The sequence below is a fragment of the Bidens hawaiensis genome, unplaced genomic scaffold (genome assembly GCF_021521415.1).
Source record: "Bidens hawaiensis isolate Kalapana, Puna unplaced genomic scaffold, B.hawaiensis_p1.1 tig00028103_1, whole genome shotgun sequence".
NCBI classification, from domain to species: Eukaryota; Viridiplantae; Streptophyta; class Magnoliopsida; order Asterales; family Asteraceae; genus Bidens; species Bidens hawaiensis.
This window is the reverse complement of record NW_027494577.1, coordinates 28,230-52,370: the sequence shown is the minus strand read 5'-3', so window position 1 is coordinate 52,370 and position 24,141 is coordinate 28,230. Positions and strand designations below refer to the sequence as shown.

Here is a 24,141-nt window from a genome sequence, read left to right as displayed (position 1 = left end):
TTGGGATGCGTTGAAGAGAATAATCTGTTACTTACAGGGTACCACTAACTATGGCTTACACTTGGACCCACATCCTCACCGTCTCTCCTCGCCTACAAGGATGCAGATTGGGCGGGTTGTCCCGACACTCGTCGTTCCATCTTCGGATACTGTGTTTTACTTTGGAGATAACCTCATCTCTTGGTCTTCCAAAAGGCAAGTAGCCATTTCCCATTCGAGTGATGAAGCCGAGTATCGTGGGGTTACGAACATTTTTGCATAAATTTGTTGGTTACGTAATGTGAGTGCTATTTACCTATCGGGAAATCTAGTTCAACATCCGCAAACACAACATATTGAGCTTGACATACACTTTGTAAGGGAACATGTTTAAAGGGGTTAAGTTCGGGTTCTCCATGTCTCGTCTTGGTATCAAGTTGCAGACATTTTCACCAAAGCCTTACCATTTACACAATTCGAGGATTTTCAATCCAATCTAAGCCTCTGGTCCCTCCCGCTTTGACTACGGGGGTATAATAGAATGGAAAGAATATTTGTAATATGGAAATAATATAATCCGATGTGTATAGATTATTCTCTAAGTTAATGTGATGATTCTAACCGAAGATAGATGACTGACCCTATAATTATTTATACCATGTAGTCTAATGAGAAAGCAACGATTTGTGAAACTTACATATAACTTAACCCCTAAAATATAAATCCCAACAGTAAATTGATGTGAGTAAAGATTAGGCTCGGGGTATACCTTAACGCCTAGGACGTTAAAGCTGAGTTACCAAGGGTTAAGGAGTGGCATATCAATCCCTTCTTGGGTTAAGGCACGTTAAATGCAAGGTGGGATAAAATGTTAACGGGCTTTAGAATCCTTTACACACACAATAATTTAATAATCAATTTCCATTAAATAAAGAGAGGTAAAGGGGGGTAAACAATTGCGTTACGGTGAGGTGGAGTGAATTGGGATTAAGTAGATGATGTGGTGCCTATGTAGAGTTAAGGAGCATAAATGTATACCCATTAATGGCCTTACATATATAACGTAGTTTCAGTTACATGCATGTATGTCACTGTTTTTACTGAAAATTATATGTACGACATGTCATTCTATTTAACATATGTACATCAAATTACAAATTTATTTAGGTTATATTAAATTTCTAAAACTTACGTCTTGCATCTCTTTAATGTGTTAGCTCATAATATGCGGACCCGATGGTCACTCTGATCGTGCATAGTAGATCGTAAAATAATGGCATATAAAATAATATAAAAGAAGAAACAATGGTTAATATTTTATAAAGTTATAACCGTACACGGTTTGGTTATCGACCTCATTATAAGATATTGAAAAATCTGTACAAATATTTGTAAGAGATAGTTTGAAATGGCTCTTATATTCTCTCAATTTTTCTTACCATTATCAATACAAAGAAAAAAGGACGTACAAATTGTCACACACAAGGGTACAGAGCAATGTGAAGTAATATGTAAAGCCAATAATAAGGTTTTGCAAACCGAAAACCGTGTATCCACCTACCAGCAAAGCAGTTGGACTTCTGATTATATCGAGAACTTGGAGACCAATTTCTCAGTGTTGGGAATTTCGGTTCAAGGCGTTACTTGGCGTGCAAGGTTAAGTAACGAGATTTAAGGAGTGGATAATTATAGATAATTAAATGTGCTTAGATTTAATTATTAGTATAATTATTATGTCCTAATATTTAGCAATCCTAGTTGTAGTCTAAACGTGATAGGTTAGATTATAAATACCCATGCTTTGGGTTTATAGATTGTAATCAGGTAATTGAGTTTTGTGAAGTTTCTCAATAATAGCATTCGTGTTCGTGTGCGAGTTCTTGTTCCATACCTGGTACCAATTCCATTAATTGGTATCAGAGCGTTGTTAATCGACGACCTGGTAACCGACGTGAAGGTCGGACCTGTGCAATTAAAAGTCGGAGTCTCCTGTGACGTGAGGGAACTCCCACCGGCCTTCAAGACACTGTCTGCGTTCATCATCATAGCCGCTGCAATCGGACCTGTGTTCAGAACTGTTGGGTTTTATACAAGTTTATCAAAGTCAAGTTAACCATATTTAACTAGAAAACGCAACGGAAGCTTAGATTTTAAATCTAGTTATGAACATACCATTATGTTAATAATCAAAACCCAATGAACAAGGATCAAAATTACAAGAACAATATGCTCACAAAATGTAAATGTACCTTCTTCTACCTTTAGAAGAATAAGTAAGATATTGAAGATGATGGTGGATGAATGGCAAGCCTCCAAAGAAGAAGACCTCAAGATAGTGATACCCCAAGCTATTTGTGACAACACCAACTTGATTGCTAGGATTTATGAACACTTAAACAAGCTCACAAGCTCTCCCAAAACTCCTTGGTTTGGCCGTGAACTTGAGAGAGAGTTAGAGGAGTTTCTTGATTCAAAATTTTTGAATAATAATCTACACACCCAAGACCCCAAAATGCATGTAATCTTATTGGGGATGTAAAAGGTTCCCATCACATGGAGACAAGGCATAAAAGGACAAAAACTTCCACCCACATGGGGTGGCCGTTTTTTTGATATTATTATTATTTTTTTTTTTTTTTTTTTTTTTTTTGCTTTTGTTTTAACCATTAAAACATCTCCAATTTATTTTATAAAACTCATTTCATAAAATGCACATACATTTATATAATTATTTAACCAATTAAATAATTAATTTATATAAACAAATTATCCACATAATTTATTTAAATCCTCAAGTGTGTTTGTTTAGAAAACCAATTTTCTAAACAAGTAGTGTTCGGTATTCGTTTAAATGATCAAATCACTAAAAGAATACATTTGGTGTCGTTTAGCTTGTTATTGGGTATGACCCGACTTGGATCAAACACAGTTAGCCACATTAGTATAAGTATGTGTCTCGGGCATACGTAATTCCAACAATCTCCCACTTGCACGAGATACATAGAAAATTAATGCAAGTGGTGAATACCGCCTAACAACAGTTCACCACCCCTAATGTGTTTGACGAAGTGCCATTCAATAACATCATCCCTTCAAGCCCCTTACTTGATATGATTTAGGTGAATCTATCATTATATCCCTTTGTTACTAGATGTCATGTTGGATCTAAGAGACATAGGTGATCATTCTCTTTACAATTCAACTTTATCAGGCCTTAGACATCTAAACTCTCAACACATAAGAGGAACAAATTCCGTCTTGACTGTATACGCCTCTCACTATCACTTTATACCCCACCCGAGCTCATCCTTATGTACCATCTTTTACGAATAGCGAAGGGGAGAGTCAAAGTGTAATACTCGGTGAAAATCAAGACCCAATATACATCTCAGGTCTTAGGATAATATGAAATTCTCCTTTACTCAAGGTTACTAATGATCAAGTCAATCGACTCCATGTAGTAATATTGAGAGCGGGTCAGTCCAATATTTGTATCCCACAAATATCTATGAACTTTGGCAGCAATCCTATGCTCCATATTCATTCCTTATGAATATCTACCAATCCTAGTTCATAATAGTCTTGCTTCATATTTGTTCCCACAAATGTGATCGACTACGGACTTTTAGAATAAGATAACTTATTCATGGATTAAACATGCAAAATTTAGAATTTAACTCAAGATTCCATAATCATATAAAAGAGTTAAATTACAAAAGTCTTTTAAACTTTAATACAAAATAGATCAAATCCAATTACTAGAATATCGAAGTCCTAAGCCACTCGTATGACGCTCATGTTTCGGTCTTTCTAGGAGCTTCGTGAATGGATCCGCAAGATTTTGATCAGTTCCAACTTTGCGAATACATATCTTTCCTTTTTCAACTTCATCCCTTATGTAGTTGAATCTCCGCTCTATGTGCCTTGTCTTTTGGTGCGAACGAGGTTCCTTGATTTGAGCAATCGCACCCTCGTTGTCACAAAAGATTTCTAGGGGGTCTTGAATGGAAGAGACCACCCCTAGATCAGTAATGAATTTCTTCAACCATGCAGCTTCCTGAGCTGCTAATGAAGCGGCGATGTATTCTGATTCTGTAGTGGACAATGCTACCACTTCCTGTTTTGAGCTCTTCCAAGAGACAGCTCCTCCATTAAGAGTGAACACATACCCAGACTGTGATCGAGAATCATCTCGATCAGTTTGGAAGCTCGCATCCGTGTAACCTTTTATAGCGAGTTCCTCCTCACCAGATCCATATATCAGAAACATATCCTTAGTTCTCCTAAGGTATTTCAATATGCTCTTAACAGCCATCCAATGACTGTTTCCTGGATTCTGTTGGTATCTGCTTGTCATGCTCAAAGCGCATGACACATCCGGTCTAGTACATATCATCGCATACATGATGGATCCTATAGCAGAAGCATATGGGATTTGTTTCATCATCTCTTGCTCACCCTTTGAGCTTGGACATTGATCTGAACTCAATATGGTCCCTCTTTGAATAGGTACAAAACCTTTCTTGGAGTTTTCCATCTTGAACCTTTTCAAGATCTTATCAATGTATGTACTTTGGTTCAAACCTATCAAGCGCCTTGACCTATCCCTATAGATCTTTATTCCCAAAATATAGGCAGCTTCACCAAGATCCTTGATGGAAAATCTACTTCCAAGCCAAGCCTTAACGCTTTCCATGGTTGGAATGTCATTTCCAAATAGTAGAATGTCATCGACATACAATACTAAGAAGGTAATTATACTCCCACTAGCCTTTTTATACACACAAGCCTCATCAGCGTTCTTGATGAATCCAAAATTTTTGATTTCTTCATCAAAACGATGATTCCAAGTTCTAGATGCTTGTTTCAATCCATAGATTGATTTCTTTAACTTGCATACTTTATTAGGATGTTTTGGATCGACAAAACCTTCAGGCTGAACCATATAGACATCTTCCTCAAGATATCCATTTAGGAAAGCGGTCTTGACATCCATTTGCCAAATTTCATAATCATAATGTGCAGCTATGGCAAATAATATCCTAATAGACTTTAGCATTGCCACAGGCGAAAAAGTTTCATCATAATCAACCCCTTGAGTTTGAGTGAAACCTTTAGCTACAAGTCTTGCTTTATAAGTATCCAAGTTTCCATGCATATCAGTTTTTCTTTTGAAAACCCACTTACTTCCAACAGTTTTGGTGTTAAGTGGTGGTTCAACCAATTCCCAAACTTGGTTGTCATACATGGATTGCATCTCAACGTTCATGGCTTCAAGCCATTTGTCACAATCATTCTTGGACATTGCATCACGGTATGTGGTTGGTTCATCCGAATCTACCACGTAGCAACCTTCTACAAAAAATCCATATCTTTCGGGTGGATTGCTAACTCTACCAGATCTGCGAACGTTTTGTGTGTTTTGATCAACCACTTGATCACTTTCAACAACCTCTTGTTGAGTGCTAGTATCAACCAATTGTGTATCATCTTGTGATTCTTGATCCTCATCAAATTTCACTGTTCTACTATTAGTTCCTTCCTTAAGGAACTTAGTTTCCAAGAACTTACCCTTTCGAGCAATAATAACATTTTGCTCACTAGGATCGTAAAAGTAATATCCTATATCATCTTTAGGGTAACCAATAAAGATACACTTAGTGGATCGGACTTCTAATTTGTTTGGGGTGTCTAGCTTTACATAAGTTTCACAACCCCAAACTTTTAAGAATGATAGCGATGGAGCCTTTCCATGCCATATTTCAAAAGGTGTCTTCTCCACTTTCTTGGTTGGAGCCATATTCAATATGCGAACAGCGGAAAGTAAAGCATAGCCCCAAAATGATAGAGGTAAAGTGCTTCTAGCCATCATCGATCGAACCATATCTAATAGGGTACGATTTCTCCTTTCAGACACACCATTATGTTGTGGTGTTCCAGGTGGAGTAAGTTGTGAAATAATTCCACAACTCTTAAGATGATCTTGAAAAACACCACTTAGGTATTCACCTCCTCTATCACTACGAAGTACTTTGATTGTGGTTTTGAGTTGCCTTTCTACTTCAGTTTTGAAGTCTTTGAACATTTCAAAAGCTTCATCTTTGTGTTTCAATAAGTACACATAACCATATCGACTATAATCGTCAATAAAGGTAATGAAGTATCTTTCACCATTCCTAGTCATTGGTCTAAAAGGACCACATACATCCGAATGTATGATACCCAATAATTCTTTTGACCTTTCAAAAGTTTTATTAAAGGGTTGCTTTGTCATTTTGCCTTGTAAACAAGATTCACATACATCAAATGAATCAAACTCATTGGTTTCTAGAATACCACTCTTGCGAAGAGTTTGCATGCGATTCTTGCTTATATGTCCAAGGCGACAATGCCAAAGATAGGAATCACCCAAGTCCTTCTTGAGTTTCTTGGTGTTGACATTATACATTGAACTACTATGTGACATACTACTTTGATCTATTTCATATATACCATTCATGGGTATAGCTTTAAAATAAAATATGCCATTCATCAAAACATGAATATCATAATCCACAAATTTAAAATCAAAGCCACATTGTTTTAAAAGGGACACGGAAATAATGTTTCTCCTTAACTTAGGAGCATACAAGACATTTTTCAAAATTACTTCCAAACCACTTGGAAGTTTTAACAAGTAGTCTCCTTGAGCTTGGACTTCAACTCTTGCTCCATTGCCCATAAAGAGACTAATGTCCCCTTTGTTGAGTTGTTTATTTCTTTTGAACCCCTGCAACAAATTGCAAATGTGAGTTCCACATCCGGTATCAAGTACCCATGTATTTGAAGAAATAACATTTAGTTCAACATATATAGTAAAGATAATACCTGAGGTATGCCCCGCATCCCTCTTATCTTTTAATGCATTGAGATAGGTCGGACAATTCCTTTTCCAATGACCTATCTCTCCACACTCAAAGCATGGATCTTGCGCCGCAACCTTTTGCTTCTTTTCCTTCGGTTTGATGGGCGTGATGGCTTTCCTCTTTCCCTTTCCTTGGACGTGGCCCTTGCCCTTAGCAACACTTGCTTTGGGTTTGGAGTTATGTCCCCTTTTGCCTTCATTGATTGTTAGAACGGGTAAAACCCTTTTACCCATTCCCGCTTCGGCCGTTCTTAGCATTGCGTGAAGCTCACCAATGCTTTTGTCCCATCCATTCATGTTATAGTTCATGACAAAGGTTTCAAACCTTTTGGTCAAAGAGTTGAGGATCAAATCCGTAGCCAACTCATTAGAGACGGGACAATTCAACCTACGAAGCTTTTCAATGTAGCTTTTCATCTTTAGGACATAAGATGAGACGCTTTGGGTTTCCTCCATACGACATGCATGAAACGCTCGAACCGTTTCGAAACGTTCCGCTCTAGCTTGTTGAAGGAACATTTCCTTCAATTGAGTTATCATGTCGTATGCCCCATGATGCTCGAAATCCTTTTGGATTTCGGGAATCATAGTCCCTAACATGAGGCAAGAGGCTTGCACCGAATCTTTGGTGTACTTGACCCAATCGTTATAAGCCTCCTCATCTTCCACGTTAGGCTCGTCGGGAATGGGATCGTCTAAGACATATGATATCTCTTCTTGCTTGAGAACTATTCTCAAGTTGCGATACCAATCCATAAAGTTATTATGGTTTAGACGATCCTTTTCAAGGATGGTTCTTAAGGATAGGTTACGGGTGTTATGGGTAGAGGTGTTTGCATTGTTAGCGGCCATCTACAAAATTTAACAAAGTTCTATTTTAGTATTATAAACAATTTAATTATTAATACCCTTTTATTCCAAATTTTAAAATAATAATTAAATTCTAGAATCCAACGATAAATCAAATTTCGGTTAGGTGACCTTTATCCCGTTATTTGATTTAACAAGGTAGTCAATCTTGACAATTGCAACCCTTTGCAACTTCTAGAGGTATGGGACCATTCGAAATCCTTTTTTTCGTATTGGCATGTTTATCCCATCAACACCATTGGACCCCATGCTTAGGTGACCTTTATCACATGGTTTCCAATTCAAGTCGTCCTACTTGTATAAACATGTAAGATTAACATACAAGTGGTTAGGTGACCTTTATCCCACAAATATGTTAATATTACCCTAAGTATATTAGTTTGCTCAAAATGGTTAGGTGACCTTTATCCCATTTAAAGTTTCCTAATACGTTAAGTGTCTTACAAAAGGATGGTGTTAGACTTGTTTCCTTGGTAATTAAGAAAAAGGGATTTTTAAGTTTTCCAATATTCTAGTTTGAAAAACATAATGCCATATCCTAACATGCATTTAGTAATATGGCGATTTTGAAAACCAATTTTCAAGGTTCAAGTTATAATAAAACCAATTTTATTATATGTGAGTGATCGCTTAGTTTTAATAAACCCATTTAATTAAACTAATTGACGCGATATTACCAAATATATATTAGAACCCGTTTTATGCTTGTTGTCGTTCCTATGTGACGGTTTGGATATCCTAATATCTATCAACCACACATTACAATAAGTAAAACAAACAACCAAGCATACACATGCAAAATATAGTCATAACCGAGAACCACTAAGTTTGACCATACTTGTTAGCCGAAACAAGTATAGGTCATAGGTCACACCTAAGGGACAAAACATGACACAAGGATGGAATGTTGACTCCCACTTGATCTTGCATCCAAATGCTTCAAGTATCCTCTCCAAGTTGTTGTGTTCTTGTTGGGCTTGTTAATGGGCTCCAAACTTCCAAAAGTCTTCTTGGGCCCAAGAGTGAAATTTATGGGCCTAATGGGCTTGAATCCCATGATGGGCCGGTGAGGCCCAATAAGCCCAAAATTTTCGGCCCAAGGCCCAAATCCACCAAAACTTGCATCTTCAATTTTTTTTACAAAATGTATCCTAATACATATTTTTCTAAAAAAGGAAAATGCAATTAATCTATTTATTACAAACCAATTTATGAATAAATAAATTACACAAGCCTAAGATTATGAATTATTACAACCATATTGAATAATAAACATAATCAACATACACAAACAACACATCCAAGGTCTAGGTTTCGGTTATGACACATCCAAACATACCAAATGTTCTAAGCATGCAACCTAAGCAACCAATGCCCAAAACCCCAAAAAAAAAAAAAACCGGCCCCCCCCCCCCCAAGAGGCTACGGCCCAAAATTTTTTATATATATTTTTTTTTATTTTCAACATCCAAATGTTAATAATGGTTTCCTAAGATCTTTGCATGCATGTCAAGATCTTACAAAACCATGGGGTAAAATCCACCAAAATTTCGGACCCCTTTTTCACCCATGAAAAACCCGAAATCTATGAACATGCAAGGAGCATAAGTCCTTGTAACCGGCTCTTGATGCCATTGTTGGGTTTTATACAAGTTTATCAAAGTCAAGTTAACCATATTTAACTAGAAAACGCAACGGAAGCTTAGATTTTAAATCTAGTTATGAACATACCATTATGTTAATAATCAAAACCCAATGAACAAGGATCAAAATTACAAGAACAATATGCTCACAAAATGTAAATGTACCTTCTTCTACCTTTAGAAGAATAAGTAAGATATTGAAGATGATGGTGGATGAATGGCAAGCCTCCAAAGAAGAAGACCTCAAGATAGTGATACCCCAAGCTATTTGTGACAACACCAACTTGATTGCTAGGATTTATGAACACTTAAACAAGCTCACAAGCTCTCCCAAAACTCCTTGGTTTGGCCGTGAACTTGAGAGAGAGTTAGAGGAGTTTCTTGATTCAAAATTTTTGAATAATAATCTACACACCCAAGACCCCAAAATGCATGTAATCTTATTGGGGATGTAAAAGGTTCCCATCACATGGAGACAAGGCATAAAAGGACAAAAACTTCCACCCACATGGGGTGGCCGTTTTTTTGATATTATTATTATTTTTTTTTTTTTTTTTTTTTTTTTGCTTTTGTTTTAACCATTAAAACATCTCCAATTTATTTTATAAAACTCATTTCATAAAATGCACATACATTTATATAATTATTTAACCAATTAAATAATTAATTTATATAAACAAATTATCCACATAATTTATTTAAATCCTCAAGTGTGTTTGTTTAGAAAACCAATTTTCTAAACAAGTAGTGTTCGGTATTCGTTTAAATGATCAAATCACTAAAAGAATACATTTGGTGTCGTTTAGCTTGTTATTGGGTATGACCCGACTTGGATCAAACACAGTTAGCCACATTAGTATAAGTATGTGTCTCGGGCATACGTAATTCCAACAAGAACAACATAATCGGCCAGCGTTCAATCGATTCAGCAGTGGCAGCAACCCAAACCTGCGACGTGAGGGGAGAGAGCAGCAATCGATTCAGAAATAGGAGTAACCTGCGACGAGAGGGAACTCCCATCGGAGATTAGATAATCACCGGTGTTAGTCGGCCTGTTCTACAATCGAGGTTTTTAAGGATCGGCTTCTTTTATTTGTTGGAGTTTATTGTTTGTTGAGGTAGGAGCTTGGGAAACACAAAAAAGGAAATCTGCAAGTCAAAAAAGGGTTTTCATATTTTGTGGACAGAAGCCACGAAACCAAAAAGCAAACAAAAGAAACTTTTAAGTTGATTAAATATAAAGTTTCTTTACATAAAGTATACCAACTTTATTTGTGTTTTGCAACCAACAAGACCAGTTTCAAGAAAATTGAATCAAGGTTACGGGATGTTTCGGTAACCTACAGCCGTAGAACCAAGATGAGTGATGCGAACCAAGCGAAAAAGGAGACGATCTCCGGATCATTTCAGTGTCCGCGTTTGACGAAAACAAACTACATAATTTCGAGTATGCATATGGAGGTTATTTTTGGGATTCATGGAGTTTGGGTTGTGATTAACCCTGGCTCTAATGACGCGAAGCAAAATAACATCGCGAAGGCGCTTCTGTTTCAGTCGATTCCCGAGGAACAGATACTTCAAATCGGTAATTTTAAATTGGCAAAAGAGACGTGGGATGCCATAAAGTCAAGAAATATGGGCGCGGAACGTGTGAAGGATGCTAGACTTCATACGTTAATACGTGAATTTGACGGTTTGATGATGAAAGAAACCGAAACCATTAACGATTATGCCTCGAGAATAACCGCGATCTCTTCTAAAGCAGCCACACTTGGATAACCGTTAAAAGAAAGGAAGTTAGTTCAGAAATTCTTCACGAGCCTGCCGAGCCGGTTTATCCAAGTTGTAGCATCCCTCGAGCAAGTGTTAGACCTTAAAACAGTCGGTTTTGAGGATGTTGTCGGGAGGTTAAAGAATTATGAGGAGCGTATCAAAGGACACGTGTTGCGTTCTGAAGAAGGTAAACTTTTGTTTAATAATTCTGAATCCTCTTCGAGTTCGAAGCAGTCTTCACGCGAATCGAGTAGGGGGAGCGGGAAAGTTTCGAACCGAGGACGTGGTAGTGGACGTGGTGGTGGACGTGGGAGTCAGAACCGTGGTTCACAAGGTGGGTCCAACGAAGGGGATAAACGAAAGGGTAAAAAGGATTACTAGGAAGTTCAATGCTTTCGTTGTGATAAATTGGTCACTTTGTTTCGAGGTGTCCGGTACGAAGGAAAGAGAGGCAAGCACATTTGGCCAAAGCAAAAGAAAAAGACCCGTCCCTGTATATGGTGCAGTGCGTTCAAGAAAAAGTGTACTTGAATGAACAGAAGGTTATACCAAAAGATTACGAGGGTAGTTCGAACGAACAAGACTTGTGGTATTTGGATAACGGTGCGAGCAACCATATGACGGGTAATCTATCTTTTTTCTCTGAGTTAAATAAGCGTGTTGGTGGCAAAATTAAATTCGGAGATGGGTCTTATGTTGATATTTGCGGGAAAGGGTCGATATTGCTAGTCGGTAAAATGGGGGAGCAACAATTATTGACCGACATTTATTATATTCCTAGTGTATTCCAAGAAATACACATGGTTTGGAGCGGTTGGCGAGTTTATTAATGGTAGTGGAGGGAATGGTGGGATAGCAAAGGCAGCCAAACACGCGAAGGTGTTCGTATGTGGGGAGGACGTTGTATAGAAGAGTGGTTGGAGTTTGAAAATGGTGGTTTTTCTTTGGGAGAATATTGAGCAGGTAGGTTGCGGTTTCTAGCGCGTGATGCCAGAATGTGGGTGGGAGAGAGGCTTGGGCTAAGAGTGTGCGAACCATATTATTGATGGTGCGTATTTGACGTTCGGCTTTACCGTTTTGAGAGGAGGTGTGTGGGCATGAAAAACGAAATTGCATTCCATTTAATTGACAAAACTGTTTGAAATTATTGTTAGTAAACTCGGTGCCGTTGTCACATTGGAATTGCTTTATTTTTCTTTCAAATTGAGTTTGGATAAAGTTGTAGAAGTGAGTGAATGTGGTATACACTTGTGATTTATTATGTATAGGAAATGTCCATAGAAAATCGGTGGTGTTATCAAGAAATAATATATAATATCGATGCCCACCGGTGCTTAAAACCGGAGAGGTCCACAAGTCACTATGAATAATATCAAATGGTAAATGAGTGACATTAATAGAATCATAAAAAGGAAGTTTGATGCTTTTGCCAAAAACGCAAGGTTCGCAAAGCGTTTTATTTGGTTTACAAAATTTAATAAAGGAACTAGACTTTAACGATTGCAATAGATTGTTGCCCGGGTGCCCAAGGCGTTGATGCCAACGTTCTTGAGTAATAGCGGTGAGAGCAGTGGGTGTGGTGAAAGACTTGATGAAGTTGGTGGTGAGCGGGTAGAGATCTCCCGAGCTATTTCATCGTAGGATAGGTTCCTTGGTCTTGAGATCCTTCACAAGAAAACCAAACGGGTCAAATTCTATAGAAAGTAAGTTGTCGGTTGTGAGACGACGTACAGAAATGAGGTTAGGGGCATATAGGACATTATTTAATTTAAATGGTGGGTAGGGTGGTGGTAAGGTTTGGTTGCCTTGTCCGAGCACAGGAATGGTCATACCATTGCCAACAATAATCTGTTTATTAGTGCAAGTATTAAAAATAGACGAAGAGGGAGTACCTTGTTGCATGTGACCAGAGGCGCCCGTATCCATATATCCAACCGGGTCAACTTGTTGGTTCATTGAGAGAGTGTAGAGGGCTTGGGCGATGTCAGTTGGAGTTGGGTTATATGTCTCCACGTGGGCCTGGTCCGGCCTTGGGCCAAGGATTCCTTGACCGTTATTGGGCTTGGGAACTGAAGGGTATGGGCATGGAGGGTTATGGTTTAGTTGTGGGCTGAAAGCTTGGGTCTGATTGAGTAGGTTGGCCCACTGAGTGATGGCCCAATTATTTGGGAAGATAATGTAAAGGTGCTGAGATTGGGCCGTGTATGGAGAGCCTCGGCCTCTGGTGGTTTGAGAGTTGGAACGCCCGCGACCTCGGCTTCGTGAATGGCCCCGACCACGACCATAATCGTGCCGCGTATCAGTAATGGGGACATAAGGGTTGGAGGCTGATGTGTTTCGGCTATGCACGTGTAGAGCGGTATCGGTTTGAGAGGCTGCTTGTAAGGATTTGTTTTCCTTTGAGGTTTCGTTCATGCAAAGTTGCGAGCGAACCTCAAAGAAATAAGGGAGAGGTTTGGTGTTTTGGAGAACAGTGGCAATAGTCTCGTATTGTTCTGTTAAACCACCAAGGGTTTGGAGGACAAGATCTTGTTCTTCAAGAGGTGCGTCGACATTGTTGAGTTGATCGGATATAACCTTGATCTCTTGACAGTATACAACCATAGAGGGGAAGTTTTCCAACCGAGTGTTGGCAAACTTTTGTTTAAGAAAAAGGGCACGGGTTGCCTTGTTATCTTGGAATAGAGATTCAATGGCTTTCCAGGCGTCATATGCCGTTGTTTTTGTTTTGATGACGGTTTTGAGAAGGTCGATGGAGATGGTGCCATAGATCCATTGAAGAACTATGGCATCCAATCGTTCCCACGAGTCAGCAGGGGAAGTCGAGGTGGATTGTTTTTGTTTATCTGTGGAACGAGGAGAGAGGTGATCGGAAACAAGAAAGGCGGTGCAGTGGATTTGGAAAAGTTCAGACCATGTGTTGTAGTCCGAGGATTCATTGTCCAGAATAATGGGGATAAAGGTTTTGATGTTAGAGACGGTGACGGCGGGGTGAATCTTAGAATCGGCCATTGTTGGTGGGGAAAGGTGGAAGACGAAGATGAGGGGAGAAAGTTTAGGATCTTCAGTTAAGATGATACCATGTATAATAGTATAATTGCCAAGTCCTTTTTCTCATTAACCATCGAGATATTAAATAGGTACAAGGCAATCTCCTATCTTTGGAGATGATGATAATTACAATCCATACAATAAATGAGATTGACTAATCTATTTCAAAATCAAATTTATATTCTAAATATATATGCGATATCTATTACCTAGTTTACAAAGTAATATTATTAGTCTTGGGCAAGCAACGGAAAGTGGTTGTGATATTCGTATGAAAGATGATTACTTGTTGATGTATGATGATCAAGGAAAATTGTTGATGCGGGTTACTCGATCCAAGAATTGTCTTTATACGATAAAATTAAAGACGGGGAAACCCGTGTGTTTACAAGCCCGGATTGATAACGAGAATTGGCTTTGGCACGCGAGACTAGAACACCTAAATTTCGAGTCTATGAAACAAATGGTGAAAAATAATATGGTCATTGGAATGCCAAAAGTTGATCAGGAAAATCAAATTTGTGACTCGTGCTTAGTTGGGAAGCAAACGAGGAAACCGTTTCCGAAGTCGGCGACTTTTAGAGCAACCCGAGCGTTGGAACTAATCCATGGAGATTTATGCAGGCCCATTACTCCTAGTACCATAGTCGGAAATAGGTACGTGTTCGTCTTGATAGATGATTTTTCTCGTTTCATGTGGACTTTTCTGTTGAAGGAAAAAAGTGAAGCTTTCGATACCTTCAAGCGATTTAAAGTCATGGTGGAAGCGGAAAATAGTGAGAAAATCAAGACGTTTCGAACCGATCGAGGGGGAGAATTTACTTCTCGTGATTTCAATCGGTTCTCTGAAAACGAGGGGTTTATTCGGCATTTAATATGCTCCGAGTCATATCCAATATCGTGCGGTTCATCCTTTCGACAACACCGTTTTGTTCGTGTGAAGGATGCTAGACTTCATACGTTAATACATGAATTTGACGGTTTAATGATGAAAGAAGTGCCTTCGCGATGTTATTTTGCTTCGCGTCATTAGAGCCAGGGTCACTCAGTAAGTCTAAATACCATATAATGTATGTGTGTTCAGCATATGCATATGTATAATATATGATAATAATGGATAAAGTGTTTGATCAAGTTGAGATGAACTTACAGGATACGGTGGAAGTGAAGAAGCTAGAGGAGAAGGTGGGTGCAATGTTTTTCGCATATGAAAATGGTGGTTCTACTTTGCAGTTGCTTGAGCTCGTAGATGACATTGAACGGTTGGGCCTTGGCTATCGGTTTCAAGACGATATAACAAGAGTACTTGACAAAGTAGCATCAATAGACGAATCGCAAGAAGAAGACGATCTTTATACAACTTCTCTAAAATTCAGGCTTCTTAGAGATCATGGTTATAGTGTGTCACAAGGTAATTCACACTTCTCTAAAATAATATATTGTAAAACACTAATTAATAGTTTCTTTAAGCATAGGTAGATCCAGCCTTAAAATGGGAGATCCCCACCAGAAAGCCAAATAAATTGTACTTTACAATATTAAACAAATCTGTGATAAATTGTACAGATTATTTAATAACCGTCATGCATCTTTTTTTTTTTTTTTTTTTTTTTTTTTGAAACAACAAATTTTTCACCTAAAATCCCTCTAACCTTTAAACAATAAAAGTTTAAAGGTTGTACACTTGTATATTATGTCCAAACATATAAAGTTATATAATATCACAAATTAACTATAACAATAAATAAGAGGGAAATTCCCAAAAATGCCCTTGTAAAAAGAGAGAAAAAAAACCCAAAAATATTCATGTTTTCTAAAATGTTCCATGAAATTTGTATAGAGGCGGCACTTTGGATTTCTAACCGACGAGATCTCTGAATCAATTAAAAGGTAACACGTGGCAAAACGCTGACAAGTCCGAACATATTTTTGAAAATCATAGGGTTGTCATACAAATTTATTCATTAATTCTTTTGGTAAAAAGAAGTCTCCTCAGACGGTTTTCTATCTTTCTTACCTGGTCTGTACAAATTCTATTTTTTTTAGAAAAGTGCTTTTTAAATCGCGTCTGCCAAGACGCATTTCAAATAAATTTGTTTCAATGAGATCATATTTTCATCTTTTTAAACTGGTAAGAACAAATATTATGTTCTCATATCTTCTTATATTTTCATCTTCTAAAATGTTCACAAAATCCATTCTCCCTTAATCCGATCCATTTTTCTTAATGAAGTTTAAGAGGTGAGATTGAGTGGAGGATGTTGATATGAGTCATGGGTTCATTGATTCGTACTACAACGGCAATATAATCTCAACGTTTGGGAAGATGACAATGGAAGAAGATGAATACGAGATGAAGATGATGATGAAGAAGTATTAAATTTATTTTAAAGAATAATCACAATTATTTGTAATAATTAATAGTTTAATTGAAGAAAGTGAGGCCCACCTGAAAACTATTGGATATATAGTTGGAGTGGACGAAATATATTTAAATTATGTCGTTCTAGACGGAATAACAAAAAATCATGTCAGTCTAGACAGGATTTAAACTTTCAAAAATTATAAGAACAAAAGATGAAAATATAGTTTCCTTGGAACAAATTCATTTAAAATGCATCGTGACAGATGCAATTTAAAAAGAACTTTTCTAACAAAAAATAGAATTTGTACGGACCAGGTAAGAAATATAATAAACCGTCAGGGGAGACTGCTTTTTACCAAAAAATTTAATGAATAAATTGTACGACACCCCCTAAGATTTTTAAAAATATGGTCGGCCTTGTCAGCTTTCGCCGCATGCTACCTTTTAATTGGTTCATAGATATGTTCGGAACAAATTCCAAAGTGTCGGCTCGGTATAAATTCCATGAACATTTTGAGAATCTTAAATATTTATGGGTTTTTCTCTCTCATTAAAAAGGTATTTTTAGAAATTCTCCCTAAATAAAAATCTTATTTAAGTAATGTAACATCCCGAAATTTCTAAAATAATATCATTTATATTAATTATTTTTGGTGAGAAAGTTTACTCGGGTTAGCGGAGAAATAATTGAATGAAGTAGGAGTTAATACGAGTCGGGCTTGTGTTGGGTTAGGTAATATGGGTAATGGACTTGGGTTAAAATGAAAGAAAGATAGACCATGGGCTCAAGCCCATGACCCATCATATAAATACCTCCATTATGCCCAAATCCCTTCATTTACACATATTCCATACACCACCAAAACACACACTTAGCTCTCTCTCATCTTACTCTCTATCTCTCTAGCCGAAACCAAGAGGAAGAAGAAGGAGAATCGGTTTTCAACCCGAGGTAAGATTAGTATGTTGTTGTATGAACCCAAACCCGTTAGGTTTAGTAACAAAACGACGAGCCGACACCGTTAAACCGTTAGAGCCACGAGATCCGGGTGGATTCAGGTATAACCGAACCTAAGATGAGCTTAGGGGTCACCCTTGCTCAGATCTGGATCGAACGGGGCGAAAAACGGTGAAAACGGTGTTGGAATGCGTTTTCCGGCCACCGCACGGTTTTCACGCGCCGCCTTCGTTGGCTGGTACGAGGATAAGGTAAATGTCATAGAATGTTCTGACATTATCTGACCTAAACCTAATTCATTAGCGGAAGGGAGACGAACTAGCCGTAGTTCGTTATGCCAGTTCGCTAGGGGAAGATAACGAATTAGCCTTAATTCGTTGTGTCAATTCGTTAAGTCAAGGATGACGAATGAACCCCCAGTTCGTTAAGGGTTCAGTTCATTAAAGGACTAGTTCGTTAACAAGGTCCAATATGGAAGATGACGAACTAGATTAACGAATCGGCTAGGAAGGATAACGAATCAGAATGTGATCTGGATAGCGAATTAGAGTGTAATCTGATAACGAATTACACTTAATTAGTTATGGAATATGTGATGGTGAATAAAATAATAATTTAAAATCGTAGTGGAAAATGTGATAAGACAGCTCGACCCCAGCCAGGGGCTCTGCCCCTTGGACCCTGCTAGGGGCTGCCGCCCCTAGACCCCGCTTACAGGGGCGCTGCCCCCGGACCCCCGTTCATTGTGGGTTGTAGTTGAACTAGAAAATACGATATGGATAGAAATAGTAGTTAATTAATACAAGTAAATATTAAATAGTTAGACGCGCACAGCTCAAGAAGGAGTAGCCGTTAGCAGAAGAAGTAGCTGAGATCAGGTGAGTTTCTAGCCCCATTTCCTTGTTATGTTTTCGGGGCTGTGTGCATACTCGATGTGAAGTGTGAATACACTTACCTTAAGTGGTAAGTGTATGCTGTAGATGTCATACTATGTAGCTATTATATAATGTTTGTCGGTACGTGAACGATCTTCGGATATTGCACGTATCGCCAAGGATAGTGATTGCCAAGTGGTTGTTAGTGTGTATGAATGCTATGATGTGACTTGCTTATTATGAAAATAATGTATTGATATGAAGTGTGACGTAGACAAGTAGAGGTAGAGTGTGTTAGAAGTGGCAAGAGTCTAGTAAGAGTGTTAGTGGTATGACGATAGTACGTGGTAGGGTAAGCCTATACGTGACTTCGTTATTAAAGTGGCAAAGTGGCATAACGTTGTACGTTATTAAAGTGGCAAAGTGGCATAACGTTATTCGTTATTAAAGTGGCTAAGCTGTAGGGGTAAATAAGAGGATAAGTGGTAAGGTGAGCAGGTTAGATAGTGGACTATGTGTCTTCGGATACGTATATAATTGCATGTAGTGGTTGTATGGTAAGTTGCTTGATTAACTAGAACTCACTCAGCGTAGTTGACTTTTAGTATGCACGCAGGTGAGCTGATTATAGAGTTAGCATGAGGACGGCACATGGCATGGATTGAACGGCTGACATCTGAAGAAAGAAGAAAAGATGTTTTAAATATGATGTTTTGTGTTATGGTATCAAAGAAAAGATTAAATGTTTTGTAATAAACGGTTAAGATTTTATATTTCGCGAAAGTTTTAATTAACTCTGATTTGTAAGTACTGTGTTTATAAGTAAATCCGACGCTAAAGTGAGGCACCGGGAACGGGGCCTTACAAGTAATATGTTTGAAAGGAAGAAGTCAAGAACATAATCATGAGTTAATGATCATTGATCCAAAGTATCTTTTTTTTCCTTTAACGAAAATTATTGAATCCTTCACTATTTAAGAGTAACAAAAAAAAACCACGAATCGTCTAGCTAGTATCATACACCTTATATATATGTTCAAAGACTTATAGTATATAATATATTTCTCATCTTATCTATTTCTCCACTATCTATATGATTAAGTCAGTTGATTAATTGGAGCTAATCAGATTTTCTAAAGAGATTCAAGAACCACCATGGTGGTTTGATAGGAAGTCTAAAATCAGATGTCAAAGCAGTTTTAAGTTTATACGAAGCTTCGTTTCTTGCACTTGAGAGCGAATTAGATCTGCATGAGGCCAAGTTGCTTACCAAAGAAAAATTATTGAAATTGAGTGTTAATCTAAATGATGAAGTAACATATAACTACATAAATCTTGCATTGGATACCCCCTTAGATCATATGGTGCCAAGGTTACAAGCTAGATGGCACATTGACGCGTATAGTAATCGAAAAGATGCAAATAACCTGTTGCTTGAACTCGCAATATTAGATTTCAACATGGTCCAATCCTCAAACAAGAGAGATCTTCAACAAGTGTCAAAGTAAGTAAACATTCCCTTGACCACTTTTAGAGCATATGAGGTTTCCTAACAACCCATACCTTGCTTTTTGGTAAGGTTTTACTAGGTACGTTTTTTGTTTCGAGTTTTCAAATAATTTTTTTGCATGTGTTAAAATAGATGGTTGGAAAATACAGAACTAACAAACAAATTGGGCTTCATAAGAGACAGTCTCATGGACTGCTTCTTTTGGGCTTCTGGAATTATTTCGAACCTCGATATGATTCTATTCGTATAAGGCTTACTAAAGCTTGTGCTTTCATAACTACGATTGATGACATCTATGACATTTGGGAATCTATAGATGAACTCGAAGTCCTCACGGATGCTATCAAAAGGTTCAAAGTATTAAATCATGAAAATGTTTACTTATGTCCATAAACATTTCGAGGTAATTCATGAAGATAAACTATACAGGACCATTGTTTTTTAGGTGGGACGTTACCGCCCTAGTAAGTTTGCCTATGCGTCTTCAAGTAGGCTTCCTAGCTCTTTATAGCACCATTAATGGAATAGGTTATGACACTTTGATTACACAAAGAGAAAACATCATACCTACCCTTGCAAAAGTGGTAAGTTTGCTGACTTATTGTAAAGATAATCACCATGGATCTAAGCTGCTAGCGTGTGTGGTTTCCATTACTTACGTACATAACGTAAGATTTGCGTATTCGTGCACTCCTATGACATTTTTTTTCTCACATTGCAATTATAAGTTTTTTAATATTCTAAAGTTAGGTTAAAAAATGAATTTTTAATTACTTTATAAAAAGTTAAAGTCCAAAATATTTGTAATTTAAAGTATCAATAAATACAATTTTTTAAAAACGAGCTTGATTTCTAAAAAAATATTATTTTTAATAAATTTAAGTTTAAAAAAATTTTAAAATTAAAGTTTAATGAATCTGAAGTTTTTAAATATTTTTGAAATTCAAGTCTATAAATATATTTTTTTTTAAATTTAAGTTATTGATAGTTTAAGTTTAAGTTTCAATTACAGAATTTTTTTTAATATAATTTTGAGGTTCTAATTCTTATCTATACTATATTTAAAGTATGAGTGAGCCTCTTAATTTTTAAGAGGTATCAAACTTATTGTTTTTAGGGCAATTTTGTCTTTTAACAATTTTGTCTTTTAGCAAAAGCAAAATCATTTTATAATTTATTTTTAATTCATTCAAAAATAATTACAAGTTTGGTACTTTAATTATAACCACATTTTATAATTTATATAATAGTTACATACATACCACTTATTTTTAAACCAACTATCCTGACGACGTTTAAACGTTAATAACTTCTTTACACGCTAATATTTTTTTAAAAATATTATATAATAAAAACGAGTATTTTATTCATTTTAAAAACTTAACGTGTTACGTGATTACCATTAAAGACCGGCAAATGAATCGGGCGGGTTTGGCCATTCGGGTCACGGGTCTAAAAGGTTAAGATTGGAATGAGTTGATACAAAAAGGTTAATTTGGTTTGGGTCGGGACATTTTGGGTTGAAAGGGGTCAAGTTATAACGAATTTCGGTTAGAACATTGTCAAGTGGAACGGGTTGCGGGTTAAGACGAGTTCAATGTAGCGTTACGTGCGCACCAACACCCGATTGAGTGTGCACAGTCATTGTGTGACGTGCTTGCTAACACTGGTTAAGATTCCAATGCCGCAATACGAGCATACTATCGTCGGGTTACGCGCACACTATTGTGAAGTCACGCACATACAGAAACAGTAACATCGGTTACGCATCCGATGTCATGTTTGCGTGCAACCCCGCCGCATCGCGCGGACACGCGCCTAGTTATAAATAAGTTTTAGTTTTTTTTAATGTGAGTTTTAGTAACTTGAGTTTCAAACATTATCCCTTTTAATTTTTTAAACTTACTAAGTTTCTTTTTTCTTTAATAATTTTTTTAATTAACATAACACAATATTCATAGAATCATGTGTTGATCATGTGCTGACGGCCAATGAGTTGGTGGTGAGGTAAAGACTTGATTTTTCATGTGACCCAGATTCGATTCATGTCCATGTTATCTAGTTGGATCATTGAATTGAACGAGTTTTAACTCACCACAGTACTTTCGGGCATGTGTTAACGGCCCGCCTTGGGTGATGGTTTTTTCCGAACTAAAAGGTGAGTGTATAACTTATCGCAAATTCACACATTTTGCGATGAGGTTGGGTGAAATTTGATTTTTAGACAGATGTTATCGTACCTTTTCGTATAAACTTGTTTTAGTGCTGTTAAAAAAACCATGCATTTTCTTTGTAATTTTCCCTTTATTTTATTGTATTTTATTGGTTGAAGAAACAAATTATTTTACAGATATATTGTGGGTTTAGTTACCCCTTATAATTTCTTTTGATCCAATTAGTGGGGAGATATATCATCATCGTACTCAGTATATCCCACCAATAGCAAAGCTATGGTAGGGTCTGAGGAGGGTAAGATGTAGGCAGCCTTACCTCCACCCCATAGGGATAGAGAGGCTGCTTCCGGTGAGACCCCCGGCTCGATAGTAGTTTTGCATCAAGCCTTGGACATAAGGCACATAGCACTCAATCATCGGGACACCGGCTGATCGGTGCATGTATCCTTATCTTTCAGCTATCAACGCCACTACATGATGCCTGATTAACCGTCCGTCACTTTTAACGTTATTTTCACGAGATTAGTAAAATAACGTCAAAATTAGTGCAACTTCACTTTTGCCCACCCGAGGGTTCACACATATATACATCATATGTGCGCACCGCAAGCAGGGCAAATGTCAGTGGGGAGATATATGTGAATCATTTATTTTGGAAGCAAAGTGGACTCATGCAATGCCAACATTTAAAGAGTATCTTGATAACGGGTGGGTATCCTCTTCGGGAGTGGTTATACTTATGCCTATGTATCACTTAATCCAAAAGATACAATTGAGTCATTGGAGAAGTGCCAAGAGATTATCAAATGGTCATGGATGCTTTTACGACTTTATAACGATTTAGTTATTTCTTCGGTATACATTCTTTACGTTTCATTGTGTTTGTAAAAACTTCTAAATTTTTCTCATTGTCTTAATATATTGTTTCTAAGTATAGGAGGAGATAGCTACAGGTGAAAGCGTAGATGCAATATCATGTTACATGCGCGATAGTGGTGTTAGCGAGGAAGTTGCGCGTGAATACATAAACACTCTAATCGATAAAGCATGGATGAAAATGATCAAAGCACGAGACGCTTGTTCTGATGTCTCTGCATATCCAATCATTGAATTGGCTCTTAATATGGCTCGAGTTGCGCAAAGTATGTACCAGTTTGGGGATGGACATGGAGCTCCTGATGCTAGAGCCAATCATCGAGTATTGTCCATGATCGGGGAAGCCCATTACCATCGGTAGAGAGTAGTGGGCCATGCAATCCAGGTGCCATGTGTTTATTTTGAAATTTGTTTTAAATCTTTCAAATTTGGCTCGAGTTGCTATGTACGTAAACTGAAGCTGATGTAATGGTTTAATCATTCAGTATTATTCTGTCATGGTTTATTACACAACTTGAATTCATATCCATTTAGTTCTCGGATCCTATTTAAGATTTAAACAAATTGTGGTCAATTTCTTTATCCATCATTTTCTGCTCATTGGGTTTTCAAATCCTCAGTGTTTGTCCTCACTGATATCTAAAATTAGTAGCTGATAAGTGTTTATATTTTATTCACACATGTTCTTTTTTTTAAACCTATTACGTTTTATAATTTTCGATCAAATGCTAATTAATCTGATTGTGAAATACTTATTAGTAAATACATTATTAGGGCTATTTTTTATACTGATTAGGTTTTAAAATTCTTTTATCAGATGTTGACCAATCTGATTATGATCTAATTATCAATGATAGTGGACACTTCAATTGAATGCGAAACCGCTTCAGATCCTACTTTATGATCTTGATTCTTGAATGTGGTATACTGCGGATCCCAAACCAAACCCTAAATCCTCATATTCAGACTTTTTCTAGGTATGCGCTTCAATTACTATTAATAACTCGTTATCCCTTCAAAAGTGAAACCAATATTGGTTAGTTTTTTTGGAATTATTGACTGCTATTGTTGGTTCGGGTTCGTGTTTTCGACCGTCGTGCACCGCCTCTTGCTACAAAACCAATTAACAACAACCGCCACGGGTTGGTTATGGTTATGGTTAT

At 37.2% G+C, this 24,141-nt stretch overlaps 1 pseudogene across 1 annotated transcript; it reads left to right on the top strand.

Annotated features, from left to right (window-relative positions):
- Positions 1–880: 880 nt before the first annotated feature.
- On the top strand, positions 881–23,425 carry LOC143576404 ((E)-beta-ocimene synthase, chloroplastic-like; annotated as a pseudogene). Its single transcript, XR_013142940.1, has 7 exons — positions 881–1,594; positions 15,373–15,631; positions 19,547–19,922; positions 20,061–20,278; positions 20,374–20,512; positions 22,728–22,957; positions 23,040–23,425. The product of XR_013142940.1 is annotated as a (E)-beta-ocimene synthase, chloroplastic-like (transcript).
- The last annotated feature ends 716 nt before the right edge of the window (positions 23,426–24,141 follow it).